This window comes from Diabrotica virgifera, chromosome 9, assembly GCF_917563875.1.
Source record: "Diabrotica virgifera virgifera chromosome 9, PGI_DIABVI_V3a".
NCBI lineage: Eukaryota > Metazoa > Arthropoda > Insecta > Coleoptera > Chrysomelidae > Diabrotica > Diabrotica virgifera.
In genome coordinates this window covers 25959683-25983936 of record NC_065451.1, presented here as the reverse complement: position 1 = coordinate 25983936, position 24254 = coordinate 25959683, and the positions used below count along the sequence as shown (strand labels likewise).

Here is a 24254-nt window from a genome sequence, read left to right as displayed (position 1 = left end):
CTGAAGTGCAGATTCCTGGAAGGAGTAGGAGAGGAAGACCAAAGAAGACCTGGGGGGACACGATAAAGCAGGACATGTTGGTAAAGGGGATTCACATTGATATGACCCAAGATAGAGTTGTGTGGAGAAATGCAATTAGGGAAGCCGACCCCGCATAGGGATAAGGCAAAGAGAATGATGATAATGATATGTATATCATCAAGATCGGCTGCAGGAAACATATAGGTTATTAATATAGATGTCCATACTACTCAAAAAATTTGGTTTCGGCCTGGGGGGGTTGTGTGATCAACAGGTTATTTTTTTCCTTATTTCTCTGAACTAAATACGGTTTCTTTGATATTACACTATTTATTACTTTGTTAGTTATTAAAAATTTAACAAATAGAAAATCACTATTTTTTAATATAAATGAAAAGAAATCTACAAAACGATGGTCCAGAAACCAGAGAAAGAATTCAATATTTAACTTTCTTAGTTTGAAATATTTGTTTGTCTTTGTCATAGTGAATGTACCTACGCTACCTGAAAACAAAAAGTACCGAAAGTAACGAGCATAAAGTACCGGATATTGATAGATACTTTGAGTGTTTCAGCCATTATTATTGTGAACTACATAAACATGTTTATCGAGTTTTGATATTGTTTGTGTATACATAATTTGTTTTTATTGCAATATGAATTCAGAAAAGGAAAGAATTTTTCCTGCCTTTTTTAAGTACAAATAAAAATAAATTCGTTTTAGATAGCGAAATAATTATACAATTTAGACACTGCTAAAAAAACGCATGAAACGTAATAAAGGGAATGTAAAAATGCTCTTAAAATTTCATATATTTCAAAGTAGCGCATATGAGAATTCGGCTGGTATCGGCTATAAACGCTTGTAGCCAGGACCCTGAACTGCTGCCCCGAGATGCAAGTCAGCGTGTCTGCATGTGAGGCGTGAGGGAAAAGGGAAAAGACTTTTAAAAGTTGTGTGAGTTTGAACATGGTTTGTGTTTATTTTGATTAATTTATAATGCTGTTATTTTTACCTGTAAAGTATGGTTTTGTGAGAAAAAACTGGCGATGTATTTCTTAATGTAAGTTTAGTTTCTTTTTATGTAAATTTAATTTAGTTTAGTTATAAAATAATGATGGCGATGGCTAAAATAACAAACTTTATTTACTTAACCTATCTTTCTGGTTATGTCTAATATGTACACCGACCACGGGAGGCATAAGCTGTTTTTTTTCAGCTTTAATGAATGATGAATAAATGTTGATCGGATGAAACAAATTATTTATTGATAGCTTTTTACAATGTGTAGTTACGTGTTAAGCCTTTAAGAGGAAACAGTAGCGACCAACAGGTAGCAAAAACGCGTTCCAAGATTGCGGCTGTAATTTTGAATATTTTTTCAAGATATTTGGCACACGTATTCGTAATATAATAAAGAATGGCGGTACAGAGCCCAATTTGAAAAATGTATTAATAGTGGAAATTACTCTGTAATTAAATACAGTATTAAAAAAACGAGCCTGTACCGCCATTAAGAAGAACAAAAAAATACACTTTCTTCAAATAAACTTTTTTATCCGATGCCTAGATTTTGTGTCATTTTGGAACTACTAAAATTTTTTATTTCATTAGTAGTTCCAAAATGACACAAAATCTAGGCATCGGATAAAAAAGTTTATTTGAAGAAAGTGTATTTTTTTGTTCTTCTTAATGGCGGTACAGGCTCGTTTTTTTAATATTGTATTTAATTACAGAGTAATTTCCACATATAAATATATTTTTCAAATTGGGCTCTGTACCGCCATTCTTTATTATATTACGAATACGTATGCCAAATATCTCGAAAAAATATTCAAAATTCCAGCCGCAATCTTGGAACGCGTTTTCGCTACCTGTTGATCGCTACTGTTTCCTCTTAAGGCTGTTCCTCACGATTCTGAGCATAGCTAAATTCCAATGTAAAAGTTTAAACAAAATAACGCAAAAACTATGGCAGATATTGAGATAATTCTTTTTTTATATGAAAGGTATTAAAAAGTTCTAGTGCACTATTTGCTTATCAATTATTAAATTGTTTAAACAATATGTTTTTTTTTAACTTTTTTGCTTAAAATTAACGTAAAAAAATTTAAATTTAAATACGGCACTAGAGAATTTTTCCCACTTTCCGAATCTGTTTTTGTTTTTAACATAAAGGGTAACACAAAGCAGCTGTTTTGTTTAAACTTTTTTAAAAATCTCAAAGTTTTGCTAAAAGGTATCTCTTTCGGCCGTCATTCTGTCCTTGTTGTCGATATCCAGCCCGCGGCCAGCCAGCAGGTAAAGGAACCCTGTCGGTAGGATTATCAATAATGTTATTACAGGTACAAAAACGAATTAGTGCTTATGAATGGACAAAGATTATTTAGGCTTTTGACAAAATTGTTATTATAATTTTTATTTCAAAACACCCTCTAAAGAAAGATTACACAATTCTATATTTATAAATGTAATTTCATTTTATCGATCTTGCTCATGATGCTACTCAAATTCTTATAATACGTGTTACTTGTATAAACTTTTTCATTATACAGGGTGTCCCGAAAAGAATGGTCATAAATTATACCACACATTCTGGGATCAAAAATAGTTCGATTGAACCTAACTTACCTTAGTACAAATGTGCTCATAAAAAAAGTTACAGCCCTTTGAAGTTACAAAATGAAAATCGATTTTTTTCAATATATCGAAAACTATTAGAGATTTTTTATTGAAAATGGACATGTTTCATTCTTATGGCAGGAGCATCTTAAAAATAAAATTGTAGTGAAATTTGTCCAACCCATAACAGTTTTATGGGAGCTTTGTTCCCTTAAACCCCCCCAAACTTTTGTGTACGTTCCAATTAATTCATTATTGTGGTACCATTAGTTAACCACAACGTTTTTAAAACTTTTTTGCCTCTTAATATTTTTTCGATAAGCCAGTTTTGATCGAGATGCGGCTTATTTTTTAATATATTTACATAAAAATTTTATGGGGGTTTTGTTCCTTTAAACCCCCCAAATGTTTGTGTACGTTCCAATTAAACTATTATTTTGGTACCATTAGTTAAACACAGTATTTTTAAAACTTTTTTGAGTCTTAGTCTTTTTTTGATAAGTTATGTTTTATCGAGATGTGGCTTCTTTTTCAAAATATACCTAAAAATGTAAATTACAAATAAATTTTCAGATCATTAACAGGTCTCTATAATCGTACTTAACCATATACCAATATGTGGTGGATTCGAGAAATATTCAAAATATTTCGATAAACAGTGGCTTATCGAAAAAGTACTGGGAGGCAAAAAAGTTTTAAAAACATTGTGTTTCACTAATGGTGTCACAATAATAATTTAATCGGAACGTACACAAAAGTTTGGGGGGTTTAAGGGAACAAAACTCCCATAAAATTTTTATGGGGTGCACAAATTTCACTTTAATTTTTATTTAAGATGTTGCTGCCATAATAATATCACATGTCAATTTTCAATAAAAAATCTCTAAGAGTTTTCGATATATGAAAAAAAATCGATTTTCATTTTGTAACTTCAAAGGGCTGTAACTTTTTTTGTGTGTACTATTGTATATAGGTAAGTGAGGTTCAATCAACCTATTTTTGACCCCAGAATCTGTGGTATAATTTATGACCAATCTTTTCGGGACACCCTGTATATATTATCATGTATAATATGATATGCATAATCCGTTTAGAATTTAGAACGTCTTTCGACGTTATCCGATCCCATTTTTCATTCAATTCGGCTGTTCCATTGATCTTCTCTAAGTTCTTTGGATTTGGAGCTCATTGAGTTTCTTATTCTTTTCATCCATGTGCCATGTTCTCTTAGGTATTTCTCTCTTCTGTATTCCTGTAGGTGACAATGCAATTACTTGTTTCGGAAGTCTACTGTTTTTCATTCGTTGGACATTTCCGAACCATTTGAGCTGCTTTCGTTGTCTGTCATCCATGACTGTACCTTGTATCCTCATGCGTGCTCTAATTTCTTCATTTCTTATCCTCTCCCGTTTCGAAATTACGGCACTACAGCCCAAATTGAGCCCTGGCCTCCTTTATTTTTTGCCTCCACCCTTGCCTGTCTGTGGCTGCTCTTCTCCATACACGGACTCCTAAAAGGACTTGTGCGTCGCTATTTACTATGTCTTCCCAGCGCTTTCTTGGCTTTTCAACCGGTCTCTTTCCCAGCATTTTAGCATTCTGTGCTCTTTTTGGTCGCCTATCCTCTCCCATTCTTATCACATGTCCGGCCCATTGCAATCTTTGTATTCTAATGAAGTCTGACAGGGGTGTTTCCTTATAAAGTTGAGAAAGCTCGTTGTTGTATCTACTTCTGAAGATTCCATTTTCCCTCACAGGTCCTAGTGTCCTCCTCAGTACTTTCCTTTCGAATGTGTCGAGCTTGTTTTTGGATGTTTCTTTCAGGACCCAGGTTTCACTTCCATAGCATGTTATTGGTCGAATTAAGGTTTTATAGATTCTCATCCTTGTATTTCGGTGGACACTTTTAGACCGAAATATATGGGAGAGGGCAAAATAAGCTCTGTTTGCCTGCGTTATTCTCTTCCGTATTTCTCCATCTTCTAATCCGTCGGCATATATTCAATTTCTACTCCCAGGTATGTAAACTTTTCAACCGTTTCAATGTCATCTTTATGTATAATGTTTTGTGGGATTATATTTCTTCTCCTCTGAGTCATTATTTTTGTTTTTTCTGTGTTAATTTCCAGACGTTAGCGAAGTACTTAGCGTTCGTCTTATTACATCCATTTCCGCGGCTTCTGTCTTTCTTATATTTCTCTCTGTTAATCGCCTCATTTCACAATCGTATAAAAGCATGCTTTTTACCAGTTTCATAGATATTAAATTATATATTTTCTGTTATTTTCTTGTTCCAGAGCAAGGCATCTTATAGCTTTTTTTGCTTTTCTTTGTTTTGTACATTGAGGAAATTTATGCCGCTTTCCATTAGCTGGGAACGGGGTATCCATTTATACACATATTAACAATCTTTGTAATCAGTCGAATTAGTTTTTTGGTGCCACATATATAAGGAGTTCAGTTCGTCGTCTATTGATTCAATGTAATCAATCACCTTGCTTAGCAGTTTTCTGTTTCCGTGAGAACATATATTTCATATGTTTTCATTCTGGTGAGATGTAGAGTAACATTATGTTGTTTTATATGCCATTAGATTAAAGTGAAAACTTAGTCTTTAACATATATTTAATATATTATATTCAATTTTACATTTTCCATATATTTAACTATCAGTTCATGTTTGTTATTGATTTCGTGTATATTTCATGTTCCTAAATTCATTATCCGTTTCAATTCGCCCAGCAGTTATGTAGGCAGAGATTTCAAATTAATTTTAATCATAATTATTATAGGCTATGCTTCATAGACATAATTTTGGGAGCATGTCAGCTGGAACCTGAAAGGAATGTGTGTATTCTACGGCAGAACCCATAGTAGAAGAATCTACAGTCGAAGAAGACTCTAGAGCTATCCATAAACATAAAAACCACAAAGCGCAGGAACCAACACTGTATCTGCAAAATGTTTGAAAAATAGAGGAGACACACATGCCTTTCGTAAGCTGATTTGCCAAACTGGAAAGAAGATCAATTACCAACCTCCTGGAAGGAGAGTGTTATCATTCCGATACTCAAAAAGGTGATAAATGATGAGATGGATTGCACAAACTATAGAGGTATAGTTTGTGCTATACCTCTAGGCAGTTAATGGATAAATACTGGGAATGCATCAAGACACTACACCAGCTTTTTATAGATTTTAAGCTGGCATATGATAATAGTATACGAGTGGAACTGTGGAATGCCATGGTAGAACTATGAATACCAAAGAAATTGATGAATATCACAAAAGCATATATATGTAGACGGAGTTATGAGTGCTGTAGAATTGAAGGAAAATAGTCGACATTCTTTACAATCAACGGTAGTCTCAAACAGGGAGATACCTTATCCTCACTTCCCTTCAGTATCGCTTTGGAGCGTATTGTGAGGAAAACGAGCACAGAAACACTCCTCGCATTATATTACATTATCCTCACATTATATACCTATAACAAAAGTGCTTCGCATTATACTAGCTTTCACCGATTAGGCGATTATATAGATATCGTAGTAGGAAATACAACGATCAGTGTCAAGGAAGACTTTATTAGACTGAGAAATTCCGCAAAATAATCCGAGGAATAAATGAGGATAAAACAAAATATATAGCTACAACATGAACGGGGCGCATATTTACAGATGCTTGCGTGTGTAGACACCAGGGTGTTGAAATCAGTTAGGGTTTGGAGAAACGGTACATTTACAGTTGCTAGCGCGTGATGACACCACGGTGTTGAAACCAGTTAGGGTTTGGAAAAACAGTACGTGTACAGACGCTAGCGTGTGTTGACACTAGGGTGTTGAAATCAGTTAGGGTTTGTAAAAACAGTACATTTACAAATACTAACAGATTTGGACACCAGAGTGTTGAAACCAGCTAGCTTTTTTAGTGGTTATACATGCATAGATGCTAACGGCTATTGACTTTGATTTTATATACCTACTGCTGTGGAAAAATATTTAAGTGATTTAGGTATTAGTAAATAATTAAACGTTGTTGGGATATAAACAATAATATATTAACACAAAAAACAACATAAAAAATAATGTTGTTCTGAAGCTATGTGCTTGTGGCATTTTTATAATTAACTATTTAGATGGGAAATAAGCCACAATTAAATTAAAAAAATAATTTTATTAGCGGTTCGACGCCCAAATCGGGTGTCGTTGTCAAAATACAAAATACGTACTACTAAATTAAACAAAAATGTTGTTGTTTAGTAAAAAATACTTTAAAATGTATAATAAATGTATGAATTGCCAATATAAATGAGTCAGATTAAAAAAATTATTAGTACAATTTTTTACTAAGCAACAACATTTTTGTTTAATATTCAGGGTGTTTGGTAAAGAATGGGCCATAGCTTAACCTCAGGTTCCCGAGGTTAAAATAGGCCGATTTAAGCTAACTTACCTTATTACAAAGTTTATAATAAGCGAGATACAGGGTGTCAAAGTTAAACTTTTTTTTTATTTATTATTGAATCTTTCCTGACAGATATGAGATAACAACATGAAATTTGGTATGTGGGGTTTTTTTGGGCCGAGAAAACTAAATTCCCTACCAAAAATTATATATTGCCCAGAGGGCGCCACATACACCTTTCAGAACTTATTTATTACGTTAAATTTTTTTTATCCCTCACTCTGTATAATTTTGACATTAAAATTTTTATTCTCCTATTAGTTTTACTTAAAAAAGCTATACTTCTTTCATCTCTCTAAACTCAACGGTTTTCGAGATAAACGCATTTTAAATCTGCGATACACCATCATTTTTAGCATAATCTCATTGTAGTTACACCCGAAAAATAACTTAAAACCATAATAATTGTGCCAGTTCTCAAATTTATGGCATTGCATCACAAATTTCATTTGAAGAAATTTGCGATACATTTTTGGATAATTTTATGGTTTTAAGTTATTTTTCCGATGTAACTACAATGATATTATGCTAAAAATTATGTTGCACCGCAGATTTAAAATGCGTTTATCTCGTAAACAGTTGGGTTAAGGGAGATGAAAGAGGTATACATTTTTTAAGTAAAACTAATAGGGGAATACAAATTTTAATGTCAAAATTATACGGAGTGACGGATAAAAAAAATGGAACGTATTAAATGAGTGCTGAAAGGCGTATGTGGCGCCCTCTGGGCAACACATAACTTTTGGTAGGGAATTTAGTTTTCTCGTCCCGAAAAACCTCCACATACCAAATTTCGTGTTGATGTCTAATGCCTGTCAGGAAATATTCAATAATAAATAAAAAAAAAGTTTAACTTTGACACCCTGTATCTCGGTTATTATAAACTTTGTACTAAGGTAAGTTAGCTTAAATCGGCCTATTTTAACCTCAGGAACCTGAGGTTAAGCTATGGCCTATTCTTTACCAAACATCCTGTAATAGTATTTTTTATTTTGACAACGACACCCGATTAGGGCATCGAAACGTTAATAAAATTATTTTTTTCAATTCAATTGTGGCTTATTTCTCATCTAAATAGTTAATTATACAAATTCCACAAGCAAATAGCTTCAGAGCAACATTATTTTTTATGTTGTTCTTTTGTGTTAATATATTATTGTTTATATCCCAACAACGTTTAATTATTTACTAATACCTGAATCACTTAAATATTTTTCCACAGCAGTAGGTATATAAAATCAAAGTCAATAGCCGTTAGCATTTATGCATGTATATTAATTACTAAAAAAGCTAGCTGGATTCAACACTCTGGTGTCCAAATCTGCTAGTATTTGTAACTGTACTGTTTTTCCAAACCCTAACTGGTTTCAACACCCTAGTGTCAACACACGCTAGCGTCTGTAAACGTACTGTTTTTCCAAACCCTAACTGATTTCAACACCGTGGTGTCAATACGCGATAGCATGTGTAAATGTACTGTTTTTCCAAACCCTAACTGATTTCAACACCCTGGTGTCTACACACGCAAGCATCTGTAAATATGCGAACGGGGCAGCGAGACAGAATAGGGCAAAACGTTACAATGCACCAGAACAACTTTGAAAGGAAAGGGTTCATCAGTTTAAACATTTGGGAGCTACGATCACATCTGATAATAACATTACTCATAAACAATGATTAACAACAAAATACAAAGTGCCAATCATTGTTGGTTTGCGTTACAAAAAAATATTGAAATTAGATTATGTATCCAGTTGTACGAAAATAAGCATCTACCATTCTGTAATAAGACCTAAATGACGAATGCCTGTGAAACATGGACAATAACAAAAATTAAAAATCGAAAAAAGAAGAATTCTTAGAGGAATATATGTAGCAGTTCAGGATGGCACCAGAGAACTTTAGACAGTGAGAACCAACCAAGAATTGAAAGAATTATATAACCAACCAGATCCTATATAGTTAAAATAATAAAGTCACAAAGACTTATATGTCAATAGGCAAGAGTATCGTGTCGCCACATTCTCAACATTTCACAAAAATGTATTACATTTCCAAGCCTTAATCAACGTTTAAATTAAGACAGCCAATTTGTCCTTAAAAAAAATGACCTAAAAACAAAAGAAAATATAAGACATTATATTTAAAAAAACCCAACTCAGCAATACCGTGACCTAAAAATATCATGCTGTACGCTGTACCTATCTAATTTTGTTTTATTTAAAAATTTGAAATCTAAATTAATATTGTTCTCGAAAATATAACTTTGCACGTTTCTACAATAATTTACAATGTACATTCTAATTACCTACCCATAATCCCACTGAAGAAAAGAATGACCACAAGTTAATCGTTTTATTGTTTAGCTTCTTAACTGCCACCCAGGGGGTGTCCGGTTTGTCTATCGGCTCGATAACAGGTGAACAGAATTTTTGATCTGGGCTTTCTGCACGTAAACGTTTACGTGTAGAAAGAAATTTTTGAGAGAGAGGATATTCACCGTTATGTTTTAGAAGGAATGGCCTTAAGCATAGGCATGTGTAGGATCTTTTCGTATGGGTGCCTAGGCTGTGAGTTTAAGTAAGGTGACCAACTATTTTTTGTTCAAAAAGAGAGTACACTTTGCAAGTACCTACAGTGATACAGATATTAGGAGGTTTCGCTTATAACGAGGTACATTAGGTGTCCCATGAAATTCCTATTGAACTATAACCCTCTATAACGAGGAATATTTGGTTATAACGAGGAAAAATGAAACCGAAGAATATGGTTTTTACCTGTTTTTAGGGCAGTAATGGCTATAAATAAACACCCCAACTGGCTGTATATAAAAATTCCTAACATCTGTGTTATTATCGAGGCAAGTGCTGTAATATGCTTCGCCGCCTGCAATAAACTTCTTCTTTATTAGGTGTTGATGGTCGACCTCAGCAATGAAAAAATTTGGTCATCGTAAATTGTAAAATTCCTACAATATTCAATATCGGTCGATAGCTAAACAAGAAGGAAAAAGTTTATTACCGGCGGTGGAATTCATTACGGCACTGGCCTCAATAAGCACACAGATGTTGGGCATTCCTGTATACAGGCAGTTATGGTATTTATTTATGGCCATCACCACGCCAAAAACAGGTAAAGAAACATATTCTTAGATTTCATTTTTCTTCATTAGGTATAACCAAAGATGCCTCGCTTCATTAGGTATAACACCAAAGAGGTGTTATCGTTCAATAGAAATTTCATGTGACATCTATTAGGTATAACCAAAGATGCCTCGATTCATTAGGTATAACACCAAAGAGGTGTTATCGTTCAATAGAAATTTCATGTGACATCTAGTGTACCTCTTTATAAGCGAAACCTCGTAATACCCGTATTCGTTATAGAGAGAGATACTGTATACCTATAGATTTTTAGAAGGTTCTAAAATGTATATGAGGGGTACTTAGCTGATGTACTTCAGGTACTTAGCTGATAAAGTACTTCCGGTTGAAACGCTAAAACCGAAAGTTCGAGGTCAAATTTCTCACTTTTAATACAATTTTTGGGTTATAACTTATAACTCGTTATCTCATTTGTCATTCTATCTGTTTTATTAACGGGGGAGTTATATTCACGGATATACGGACGGGCAGACAGGCATGAACCAGAAATATTTATTTGTTCTCGTCTTCCTAAGGCGCGTCGAATAATATATCGCTTGAACTATTTCAGCGACTTTAAAACAATACTTCTGGTTACAACTCTAAAACCGGAAGTCTTTAATACCATCCTTGGTTTATAAGCTTTCATTCGACACCTCATTTGTCATTATATCGCAATCGATTCTTTGAGGATTCAGTTTCAAGATATAGTTAAAAAAATTCCACATTTTATCAAACTTGTTATTAAAGAAACAGTTTGAAAAAGGGCTGCCTTTTTAGTTTATAAACATTTATAATAACTTTATTTGATTAATACTGTTTGATAAGACTTTTGTTCCTGATAAAATTCCTTTAGTTTTTTTTTATCTTAGTTATGCAAATTCGTTGTGGTTTTTCCATTCAATCATGAGAAATTATTATCTCATATGCTGTGTAAAATAACATGGGATTTTTTCAACGACAATATCAATAACGCATATAAATTGAACCAAAACAAATCGCACCTCCGCTCAAAGAGTGTATTAAGGGGATGGGTACGTAGTTTCTGCTCCAATGCTATTCAAATGGATTAATTTTTTTCGAATCCTGAGAAAACTAATAAGTATTTTTGAAAAATTTAAACACAATGAAATATCACGTTATTAGCGAGGGCCGAAAGTCCCTGAGAACTTCTATAATGTTTATTTTAATAAGTAACAGGGGTGAAAAACTAAGAAAAAATTTAGTGTGATTTTTAATTTCAAATGTCTCATTTTAAAATAAACTTTTTATTTATTCTAAAGCAGCGGTTCTCAATCTTTTTGTGTCATGTACCACCAAATACTTTTTATTATTTTTGGTACCACCTAACTGAAATACATATCTAACTAGGTGATCTAATTAACTATAATAGTGGTGCTGATTTTGGCTGTTTTTGCGTTTTGTGTACCACCTCAAAAAATGAAATGTACCACCAGTGGTACATGTAACCACAGATTGAGAACCGCTGTTTTAAAGGACTTTCGGCCCTCGGTAATAATTTAGTCTTCCATTCTGCGTTTAAATTTTTCAAAAATATTTATTGGTTTTTTCAGGATTCGAAAAAAATGAACACAATGTCCGTGGTAATATGTTCCAAATCTATCTTTGTCATACAACGCACTCAGTCGAATAGAATATTTATTGTCAGCTATCTATTGTCAGTCAGACAGTGACAATCAGTGACAATTTTAAATATTTGACGTGGCATCGGGAATATTTTGAGTTGTTGATTAAATAATATTGATAGTGTATTTGATAAATAATTGATTTAAGACGTGAACTTAATAAAAAGTTATTTATTGTTTATTATTTATGAAAGATCCAAAGCAGAGAATATACCTACCAGGATATATTTAGTGATCCAATTATTTTGTTGTTAAAGATGTTCAAAGTTGTAAGCGTTTCATAGTAACAATATATTATTAAAAAATCACTTGATCACTTTTCCTCTTTTCTCGATTGGTTATTAGTTTTTGTTGTACAGTAGATAAATGATTACAATCACTGAATACTTGGTTAGTGTATAAAATTATATTAATTAACTGAATTAATAATTAAGGCAATTAATTATACAAATAACAGTTATCCAAGAACTTTCAAAAGCCATTTTTAAAGTTAATGATGACATTGTCAAGTAAAGTTTACATATCCATACCAGTGAGAATTTTACTACACGTAATTTGCCGTGTAAAGACAGAAAAAGTAGGGATAGCCGTAAAATATTTGCGAATTATGTACCGATGGCCTTAAGTCAAAAAAGCAAAGTTTCGAGAAATCGATGTTTAAAGTTTCTCCTACAACATTTTCGGGTTTAATTCAAAAACTATTAAAATTAGTATAACTATTTTAGTCAGTTATATAGTATAGTATCGAGATGTGGGCCATAGAACAAGCTATTAATTATAATTGTAGAATAGATTCGAGATATAGACAACTAATACATAATATACATGCAAAAATATCTGGCAACACGGTAATTTCTCGGAAACCGCTAAAACGATTTTTATAGATTTTGGTGGATAGGGGCCTTCTAATGCGGTTGATATAATAGTGGTAATTACATTGTTGTCAGATCTTCCGTTTTTCTGGAAATCTAATGAACTTTTTTATTTTAAATGGAACAGTCTGTATATTTTGTGCGTTTTGAAGTCCTTAAGAAATACTAATTATTTTTCATGTTATATTGCCTATACCTAAATGCCATAATTTCGGAGTTATTGCTACATTTATTAAAAAAAAAAATTAAATTATAAAAATCAATTTTTTTCGGTTCGGGTAGAAATTATTTTAGGTTCGCTGGATCATTGGGAACAAAAAGGTCTTTGGTAATTTTTCTCTAAAATTTATCGTTTTCCGAGTTATAAACAATTTAGAACTGAAAAAAAAAATCGAAAAATGACGATTTTCTAGGTTAAAAAAAAACAAGTAAAAAATATTATTTTTAGAACTATAAAGTATCTAAATTCAAGCTCAAACCTTATTTTATTAGCTACCGATAATTAATTTTCTCTTATTTCATTTTAAAATATTGTTCTTTAGTTGTTAATGCAGCCCGATCACCCGTCCTCTCATATGCGCTTCATTAATAATAAAAAAAAACAATGTTTTAGAATAAAACGTGCCAAAAATTCATACAGGAAGCTGATAAGGATTGAGCTTGAATATAGGTACTTCGTGGTTTCAAAAATAATATATCTTACTTGTGTTTTTGAACCTAGAAAATCGTCATTTTTCGATTTTTTTCAGTATTAAATTGTTTATAACTCGGAAACTAATAACTTTACAGGAACATTACAACAGACCCTTTTTGTTCTCAATGATTCAAAGAACCTAAAATAATGTCTACCCAAGCCGAAAAAAAATTGTTTTTAATATTTTTGTTTAATTTTTTTTTTAAATGTGGCAATAACTCCGAAATTATGGCATTTAGGTATAGGAAATATAACATGAAAAATAGTCAGTATTTCTAAAGGACTTCAACAAAACTTAAAAAATATACAGGGTGTTCTATTTGAAATAACAAAGTTCATTAGATTTCGAGGAAAATGGAAGACTTGACAACAATGCAACTACCACTATAGTATCGGCCGCCTTAGAAGACTCTTACCGACCAAAATCTATAAAAATCTTTCTAGCAGTTTCCGAGAAATTACCGTGTTGCCAGACTTTTTCGCAACCCTGTATATGAAAATGCAACTATGATAGTCCAACTAGACGAAAATACAAATCCCATCCCCATTAAGAGAGGCGTGAAACAAGGAGACGTAATATCGCCAAAGCTTTTCAACCTAGCCCTAGAAGACGTCTTCAAAACGACAAATTGGTCAACCTATGGCAGTGGTCGGCAAACTTTTTAGCCAAAGAGCCAAATATGAACAGTACAACAATTTAAAAAAAAATTGGAGCCAAATCTGCTTGTTCAGCTAACTTTTATTACACTAAACAAAGCTAAAGGGTCTAGTCGATTAAGATAGTGAAAAATGTTCCCAGCGATATGCCAAAAAAACTACATTTTCTACATCAAAAATATTCGACCAAAAATTTTTTTAACCCCAAGCCCCATCCATAACCTTCCAAAAAATTAAAACGTGTTGTTTCGTTTTTTGGCAATATCTTACTATCTAATCATCGTAGAAATAGGGATGTTCACTAATTTTTAAATATAATTAAATTCAATAGATTACAAGGTATATAAAAACGTAACAATCATAAAACTGTTTAAAAATGTATATTTTTTAAGATAAATGAGTTCATAATGTTGATTTTCTTGGAGGCTAGAAAAACGGTACCCTGCAGCGAGGCTACGGTCTGTGACGTCAGCAGTCGTAACGTCTTTGATCGACGACCAGTTTTGTATACTTATTTACTCAGTGTATTTGAATGTGCGCAGTTTTTTACGTATTTAATTATTAAAAATAAAGCCAAATAAGTGATGTTTTGTTCCTGGGTGTGTAAATACGTCAAAAAACAGTTCTGACAAGATTTTTATTACCGTTCCACCCAATTTAAAACAGAAAAAGAAATGGTTTTTTTGCAGCTAGAACTTAAAATAACTAACTTAAAGAACTAACTTAAAGAACTAACTTAATAAAATATTATAGAAGTTTTCCATAGACTTTCGGCCCTTGGTAATAATGTAATTGTTCTTTCTGCATTTACATTTTTCAAAAATACTTATTAGTTTTCTCAGGATTCGAAAAAATGAATGAATTTAAATAGCATTGGACCAAGATTTTGCGCCTACCCCCTTAAAGAGTAAATGAAAAAGTTTCGGGACCTCAAATTTGTATTCCTTAAACTGGAATATTCCTAAAAACGGGATTCTAATAATACATACAGTAAAAGTAAACCTTGAAATAACTACATGTGGATGTAGGTATGAATTTATATTATATTAAAATCATTAATAATTTAGTAAAAAGATTGGTTGAAATGAAAATGTATAATACATAAGTTCAAAAATATTTTTTACCTTGGAACAGTTGTCAACTCGAAATACGAAACAACCGAAATAGTCCTGTCGCCAGGGGGGGTACAACGGCCTTCTTAATTCAGATGGACTTACCCAAGTTTTTTTTATGTATTTTGACCCGTAGAACACGAATTTTTTGGGTAACAGTTGATCCGGATGTCGATAAGATTGTTATAAACAAAGAAGTTGAGGAATTACATAACAGCGATTTCTCGCAAAACAAAACATTTTTTTGTATTTTTTGGGTCATTCTAACCAAAAAATGTTCCTACAAGTTTTTTCGTAGGATGCATAGTTTTCGAGATAAATGCGGTTGAACTTTCAAAAAATCGAAAAATTGCAATTTTTGAACCCGAATAACGTTTGAATAAAAAATAAAATAGCAATTCTGCTTACCGCCTTTAAAAGTTTAAGTAAAATTATATCTGTTTTGAATATTTGCATTGCTAAAAATTTATTTTTTGATTGTTAAAAAAAGCTGTAAACACATAGTGTTTCCCGTGCCTAATACATGCGTTTTAATGCATGTTACTTAGAAATAGCCCCGCTTGCACTTTTACCTCCTCTACGTACTCGTTCGATTTTAAATGAGAAATCATTGAAACATCACTCAAGCACTAGGTGTTTATAGCTTTGTTTTAACAATAACATAATACATTTTTAGCAATACAAATAATTAAAACCGATATAATTTGACTTGAACTTTCAAATGCGGTAAGCAGAATTGCTATTTTATTTTTTAATCAAAAGTTTTTCGGGTTCAAAAATTCCAATTTTTCGATTTTTTGAAAGTTCAACCGCGTTTATCTCGAAAACTATGCATCCTACGAAAAAATTTGTAGGAACATTTTTTGGTTAGAATAGCCCAAAAAATACAAAAAAATGTTTTGTTTTGCGAGAAATCGCTGTTATGTGATTCCTCAACTTCTTGGTTTATAACAATCTTATCGACATCCGGATCAACTGTTACCCAAAAAATTCGTGTTCTACAGGTCAAAATATATAAAAAAAACTTGGGTAAGTCCATCTGAATACAGGAGGCCGTTGTACCCCCCCTGGCGACAGGACTAAAATAATATCTAGAGTTGAAAAGGACATAGCAACATTTAACAACATGCATGAGAAATATTTTCACCCATTGCGACATAATATCTCTCCCACTAAAAATGCGGCTGCTAAATGTTATTACTTCCGGTCTTGCTATATGGCGCAGAGGCCTGGACAATAATGGAAACATTAATGAAAAAGCTAGAGGCATTCGAGATGTGGGTGTACCCACGTATCCTCAAAATATCCTGGGCGACCCACACCAACGTACAGGTATTGCGTCGAATGGGAAAACAAAAAGAAATCTCTTTTACAAGTAAGAAACGAAATCTTAAATATTTCGGTCATATCATGAGGCATGATAAATATCGTATACTCCAACTGATAACGCAAGGTAAAATAGAGAGCAAACGCGGACCCGGAAGAAAAGACACTCATGACTTAAAAACTTACGCCAATGATTTGGACAAAAATCGATCGAGTTATTCAGAAACGTCTCAAATGAAATTAAAATTGCCATAATGATAGCCAACGTCCACAACGGACAAGGCACATGAAGAAGAATAAAAATATTTTTAATACACCTAACCAAGGTAAAGTAATAACCAGCCAATGTATGTATACAATATGCATGCGTACAATGCATGCATACAACTTTCTCTATTTTTTTTTGTGGAGTATTAAGCATTTATTTTTTTAGCTTAAAGAAGACATGGAAAATTATATGTAATATACACTCAGTAAAGCTGTGATAGATTTATTTTTTTACAAGATGCCAATAAATCATATACCATTGTTACATCTACACTACAGTCGGTAGTTTATACGAATCGGCTTTCTGAAAACCTTCTTCCATTTTATTTGTTTATTTTTGTAAAACCCAAAATATGTCCTTACAAACAGTCTATCCACTTTAAACTAAACAAATTCACTATAAAACTCCACTTTAACCCTGATAAAACAAGAAGAGAACAAAATAAAATGACCTGAAACGTCAAACAGGTAAACAGTAACACTCTGAGAATGGCGCGCGCTTGGGGTATGCAACTAGTGACGTCAGGCCAATAGAGAAGCGTTCTTGAAATTTAAAATAATGCTAGATTTCTAATAAAGATTTTTTATAGAAAGGCTTTTTCAATTTTGTTGAAATTTTGGACAATTATTCCTAGGGTGTTTCTTAATCGTTTTACATGTTTGAAATGACTTTTTAATTTTTTGTGAACATCCCTATTTCTGCTTTCTTTCGTTTTGTAAGGTTTTATTTACTACAACACTGTATTTTTTACAAAATTTTTGGCGCAATATCCATTTTTTTTAAATGTTTATATGTATAGAAACGACAAGTAAAAGAACAGCAAACGTGAGCTTTTTCAGCTCATCATAAGAATCAGGAATGCTATTCCAAGCATTGAAAATGATCATGTCTTCATTCTCCAGGTGATACAAATCAGACCACTTGTGTTGTGAACATTTTTTTCTTGTCCAATATTACCAATTCAACACAAAGACGTTCGAATTTAGAGCACCATACCTCCTTGTTCTTAAATCCAGAAATTGTATTTCAAAGCTATTAATGCCAATTTCAAAAGGAGAAAATTTCAACTTGGTTATCGTAGCATTAAGAGGATTTTTGACAAATGCCATAGGGTGTAAGTTTGATAAAAGCTAATTTATCAGAATAAGATGTAGAGGTAATATTATTGCGCTTTCCGTGGATATTTCTGCCAGAGCCGCACCTACGGAGCCAAAGAGCCACATGTGGCTCCGGAGCCGCACTTTGCCGACCACTGACTATGGCATTAACGTTAATAGTGTTGCAAAATTCTCGAGCATGAAAAATCGGAGAATATTCTCAAGAATATTCTCGATATGGAGAATTTTCTGAGAATGAACCCTATGACGCGCTTAGGGATATTGTTATAGATGAAATTGGGTATTAAAAATCATGAAATTATAACAAAATTATTTAAAACAGTATTAAAAATCATGAAATTATAACAAAATTATTTAAAACACAACAGTGTTCTTTATATAAAAAAATACAAAAACAACAGAAAACACAAAATTTATTTGATAAAAAAATGAAATTTTCTTCTTAACAGCAAATAATGGATGTGGTGTCTAATCTGCAAAAAGATGAGGCCTCAGATTCAGAATCTATTTATATCATTAGCTCATCCTGGTCATCTACATTCTGCATTTCAATGTACTGATGAGAAGTTGTGGGATTTTGTTTTTCACGAGTCGCCAGCTCAGTCATGAATTAGTCTATGTATAATAATTTTAAATTGTAAGCAATAAAAGTTACCTTACCAGCCCGTTCAGCAGCAAGCCGGTTTCTTTTAGAGGAGTTTCAGTATTTAACCATTAAATACTGAAACTTCTTTTAGTCAATGCTCCATACTATCCACTTCCCCTCCGATAGCACTCTGATGCGCTATAGGGGCTCTCTATCAGTAAAGTGCTTATTATGTGGGAGTCCTGGATACAAGGACTCACAAACGAAATCCTACTCCAATCAATGCAGGTTAGTGACTCTAGTGACTTAGTCTATCGTATATCTAGTGACTTAGTATATCGTATATCTAGTGACTTATCATCGATCTGTACTGCTTGCTCAGGCTCGAGTCCCTGCTCCAGGCTTGGTTTCTTTAAACTTAAAAAGAAGAGTTCTATTCAAAATTGTTTTTATATTCCGATTTAGAATCACTTTCCACAACACACAACTTTCAACAATATGACACTTATTTACTTATACTTGAGTCCTATCCTCCTATCAACCAATGCAAATTCTTTATCGATAACATCGTCGTAAAATTTTGGATTTTCTGATAATTGTTTAATGCACTCTTTTTCAGTGGATAATAGGGCTAACTTGGAAAGTCCGTCTTCGCTTGTGAAATTTATTGTAAAACTTTTAATGCGTTTTAATACTGAAAAACTTCGTTTAACTGATGCACTTGTAGCTGGGATAGTTAGTACCTACTAATTCACACAACTTGACCACTTCACACAGAGACTTATTTAAACCAGTAGTATTCAAAAAATTCAACCGATTCCTAAGTATTTCTTTATCACTAATTTCAGGTGTTTTATAAATGACATTTAACTGAGAATGCAAAGCTAGGATATCAAAAAAATTTAATCGTACTGAATTAAATACCTCTGTGGGAGATTTTGATGAATGATAATTAGACATATTAAAATTACATAATTCTACATATTTTATTTATTTAAAATTTTCAAAGCGATAATTCATTTGTTGTAGAATGTTATCAAAAATTTCGATGTATAATCGTGGATAGGTCTCTCTTTCGCCGACTTTATCAATCATCATTATTTTTCTTTTAGGTTCGAAGCCCATATTTTCAGCTTTATCCGAATTATTTTTAAACAGCTCATTTTTTAATCATCATAAGTCATCAAATTTTCTTATACAAAATGCAATGTCACTTGACTTCGTCTGTAAAATGTCGTAGGTATTATAAAATATCAGTAAAAGGAAAAATCTTAAAATGTCAAATAAAATATTAGTAAAAATATTAAACAAAAAATTGAAATCGAAATTTTCTTTAAGCCATTGTACCTAAATACCTACCCCTTATAGCAGCAGTATGAATAACAGTCTCTGCATCTCGTTTTTGGGGTATCAAAATTCGCGTGAAAGGAACATGACTAACGGGTGAGGGTAGTAAACCCTGACCAAGTTTTGAACGGGACAAATGCATGACAAGCAGCGATTTTGAGATGCGCTTCCGTCAGGAGCGGACTGAGTCGTTGAATTGTGTGAATATTTGAGTCCGTTCGTATGCGATCAATTTTTAATAATATTTCAATGCCTATTGCCTACATAATATGTAGATTACTTAGATTAGAGAAACATTGTTGATAAAATAAATACTAATTAATAATATATGTATTTCCTTGTATGGAAGTATACGGAAGCGGTGCTTCCCCCGCTTCCATGGACTGCACGCCTCTGATACTGACACTGTAAACACCCTAGCTACTAGATGTTTGGGATGCAAAAATATACTAGGTGAATTGACAAAAACAATATACATATTTTTTAAATTATGATAATTTGACCCATATCTACTTTTTATTTTTATTTAGTTCTCACCGAGAATTTTCTGGCACACAATATTCTCTTCTTACATCACTAAACGTTAATGGCAATTAGCTAAACCACTTCATATTCGCTGCCGACATTGTGATTATAGCGAGCTCATTCGAGAAACTGCAAATTATGATGGAGGAACTCGCAAGCAGCTCCCAATACGTCGGCCTAAAAATGAACATGAGAAAACAAAAATAATGACAAACACATATGACCCCAGACGCATAAATGGCAGTGAGGTAGAAAAAGTCCAGGAATATATCTACCTAGGCCAAATCCTGAAACTTAACAGAGAGAACCAAAAAGCGGGAATTACTAGGAGAGCAAGACTAGCATGGGCAGGATTTGGAAAACTTAGTTGGATACTTAAGAACCGCAAAATACCCCAATACTAATAGAAATAGAGACCAAGAGACACTAATAGAAATGAACACCCACAAAATAGATGTATGCGCGCTCTCCGAAACCAGAAGGAGAGGAAAGGGAACTTCAAAATACCAAGATTTACTACTCATATACAGCGGAAAAGACAAGGGGGACTATGCTAGCTCAGGAGTGGGCCTTATAATCCACACGAAATTTGAAAACAGCATAGAGAACATCGAATATATCAACCATAGAATCCTGATGACGACTTTGAATATGGAAAACACTAAACTCCACATCATATCAGTCTACGCACCAGATATAAGTAAACCCGAGGGGGAGACCGAAGACTTCTATAATAAACTACAGGATGTAATCGATAAGATACAGAAGAACGAAAAAATAATTATTCTTGGAGATCTCAATGCAAGAATAGGAAACGACAGCATAGATAATATCAAACAACGATTTAACGAAGATACATTGAACCGTAATGGAGAATACCTGGTTGAATTCTGTACCCAAAATTTGTTGAGAATAAACAACACTTTTTTTCCACACAAACCCCAACACAAATACACGTGGCAAAACACGCAAGGCCAACAATCAACAATAGACTATATAATTACAAATAGAGAAACCATACCTAAACAAATACTAGACGTAAGAGCATTAACATCGCCCAATATCGGATCAGACCATAAAATGGTGCTTGGAAAAGTTTTGCTCAAAATACCACAAAACAAGAAAAAACCACCCAAGTACTTCGAAAAACTAAACATTGAGTCTCTGGAGAACCGAAACACAAAATGGCTGTATAAAAGACGTTTAGAACAAAGATTTGAGATAAACCCAGTAACAACAGGTGAAGGAGTAAATGAGACATGGGCAAAAATAGAATATAATATATTACAAGCCGCAAAGGAAAGCATAGGGGTCAGAAAAATTCACCTGAATGCAACAAAAATATCAAAGCCCTGGTTCAATACTGAAATAAGAGATCTAGCGTATGAGAAGAGGAAAGCATACCTACAATACTGCACTAACAAAACACCAAACAATTACCAACAATACAGAGACACAAGAAATTACATCAATTCTAAGATAAGAAATATAAAAAGGGAATATTGGACACGCTTTACCAAAGAAATGGAACATGATTTGCAAAGAAAAGTTTGGAAAATACTAAAAAACAGGAAAAAACCCATTAACGAATATAGAAGTTTAAATAAAATAGAAGCAGAACAATGGAGCGCCTATATAGAAGAACTATATAAGGAAGATACTATAGTACCTGAAGAAGAGCAAGAAACAGAAAATGAAGACGAATCCAACATAAACACACAACTAGAAATCACAAAAGAAGAAATAAGGAATAACATAAACGTAAATTAAAAAACAAAAAAGCACCAGGACCCGATGGGATACCAAATGAACTCCTGAAATACGGAGGAGAAACCTTAATCGAAAACATAGAGATCCTCTTTCAAGAAATAATATGTAGCCAGCGTGTACCAGACCAGTGGAGGACGAGTATAACAGTACCTATACACAAGAGAGGAAACAGCAAAGACCCTAGCAACTACCGTACCATCACCTTGCTGAGCACAACTCCTAAACTCTTAACAAAAATACTTGCCAATAAAATAAATGAAGAATACACAATTAGTGAGGAACAACAAGGTTTTCGGAAAAATAGGTCCACAATAGACGCCATATTCATAGCCAGACAAATTGCTGAGAAAGCACTGGAATATAATAAACCTGCATTTATGTGCTTTATAGATCTGACTAATGCCTTCGATTGTGTAAGATTGGAAGATGTGCTAAGATTGCTAAAGGAGAAAAATCAGCCCAACAAGTTGATAAGGATAATTAAAGACAATGGGTAGAATGCATAAAACGTAGTACCTGCTAATGCTTCAAGTATGTACTACATTTTTCAAGATTTTACTACACTTACAAAGCATAAAATGCTTTGTAAGTATAGTAAAACACTTACAAAGCATTTGTAAGCGTAATAATGCTTTGTAAGTGTAGTAAAATCTTCAAAAATGTAGTACATACTTGAAGCATTAGCAGGTACTACGTTTTATGTATTCCACCCATTAATACGAAGAACAAAACCAGAATAAAAGTCGAGAATGAACTAACATCGGAAGTAGAAATAAACTCGGGAATCAGACAAGGGGATAGCTTGAGCCCATTGCTTTTTAATTTAGTCATGGACAAAATCATAGAAAACATTAAGGGCCGGTTGTTCGAACGCTAATCAACAATGATCACTATCAAATATTTAATTATTGTCACAACTGTCAATGTCAACTTTGGTTGGGTTGCTGAAAACATAATTGATTATAATTATGAGATTAGTTAATCAATTAACATAACAAGTATTAACATAATTCATTAACTAATTTCATAATTGTAATCAATAATTATGTTTTCAGCAACCCAATCAAAGTTGACATTGACAGTTGTGACAGTAATTAAATATTTGATAATGATAATTTTTGATTAGCGTTCGAACAACCGGCCCTAAAGGTACTGGAAAAGGATATAAGATGGCGGAAAAACAAATAAAAATCCTCTGTTATGCTGACGACGCAATCTTAATCTCCGATAACGAGGATAACCTACAGCGAATGGCACAAACTTTCAATACAGTGGCGAAGAACTACAACATGAAAATATCAACGGCCAAGACAAAATCCCTGGTAGTGTCAAGGGAACCCATAAGATGCAAGTTAGTAATTAACAACGAACTAATTGAACAAGTCTCGAGATTCCAATATCTGGGAATCGAAATATGTAGTTATGGAGATGTTAAAGAGAGCGTCCGAAAGCAAGCAAATAAAGCCAATTACGTGTCAGGATGTCTGAGGGATGTCATCTGGAGAAACAAAGATATGAGGCTGGAAGGGAAAGTACGCATATACAAATCATGTGTAAGACCGATCATGACGTACGCGATAGAAACAAGATGTGACACAGCAGAAACCAAGAGGATACTGAGAACATCAGAAATGAGAACGCTGAGGTCAATAACTGGGAAAACACTGAGAGACAGAATACCGAACGACAGAATAAGAGATCTCTGTAACATACAAGATATAGTACGGTGGGGAAGACAGAGACGACGAGAGTGGAATCAGCATGTGACGAGAATGGACAGCGAGAGAATAGCCCGTATAGCCAGGGATTCGAAGCCAATACTCAAAAGACCATTAGGAAGGCCCTTTAAAAGGTGGCGAGATAGCTGGCAGTCAACATCACAGCTACGAATACGAGCTCAAAATCGGTAAGGAACAGGCCAAGAGGCCTATTATAAGAAGAAGAAGAAAATACCCCAATACTTGAGGAGCAAAGTGTTCAACCAGTGCATCCTTCCTATCATGACATATGGATGTCAAATCTGGACCCTAACAAAGGCAAATATGAATAAACTAGCCACAACAGAAAGAGCCATGGAAA

At 33.3% G+C, this 24254-nt stretch overlaps 1 protein-coding gene across 2 annotated transcripts in view; it reads left to right on the top strand.

The window, feature by feature from the left end:
* The first annotated feature begins 928 nt into the window (after positions 1-928).
* Positions 929-24254, top strand: part of LOC114334257 (uncharacterized) — a 233071-nt gene continuing 209745 nt past the window's right edge. For both annotated transcript variants that reach the window (XR_007700510.1, XM_050660939.1), the window contains exon 1: positions 929-1085. The gene's annotated coding sequence lies outside the window, so the exon portion shown is untranslated. The remainder of the gene's footprint in view (positions 1086-24254) is intronic.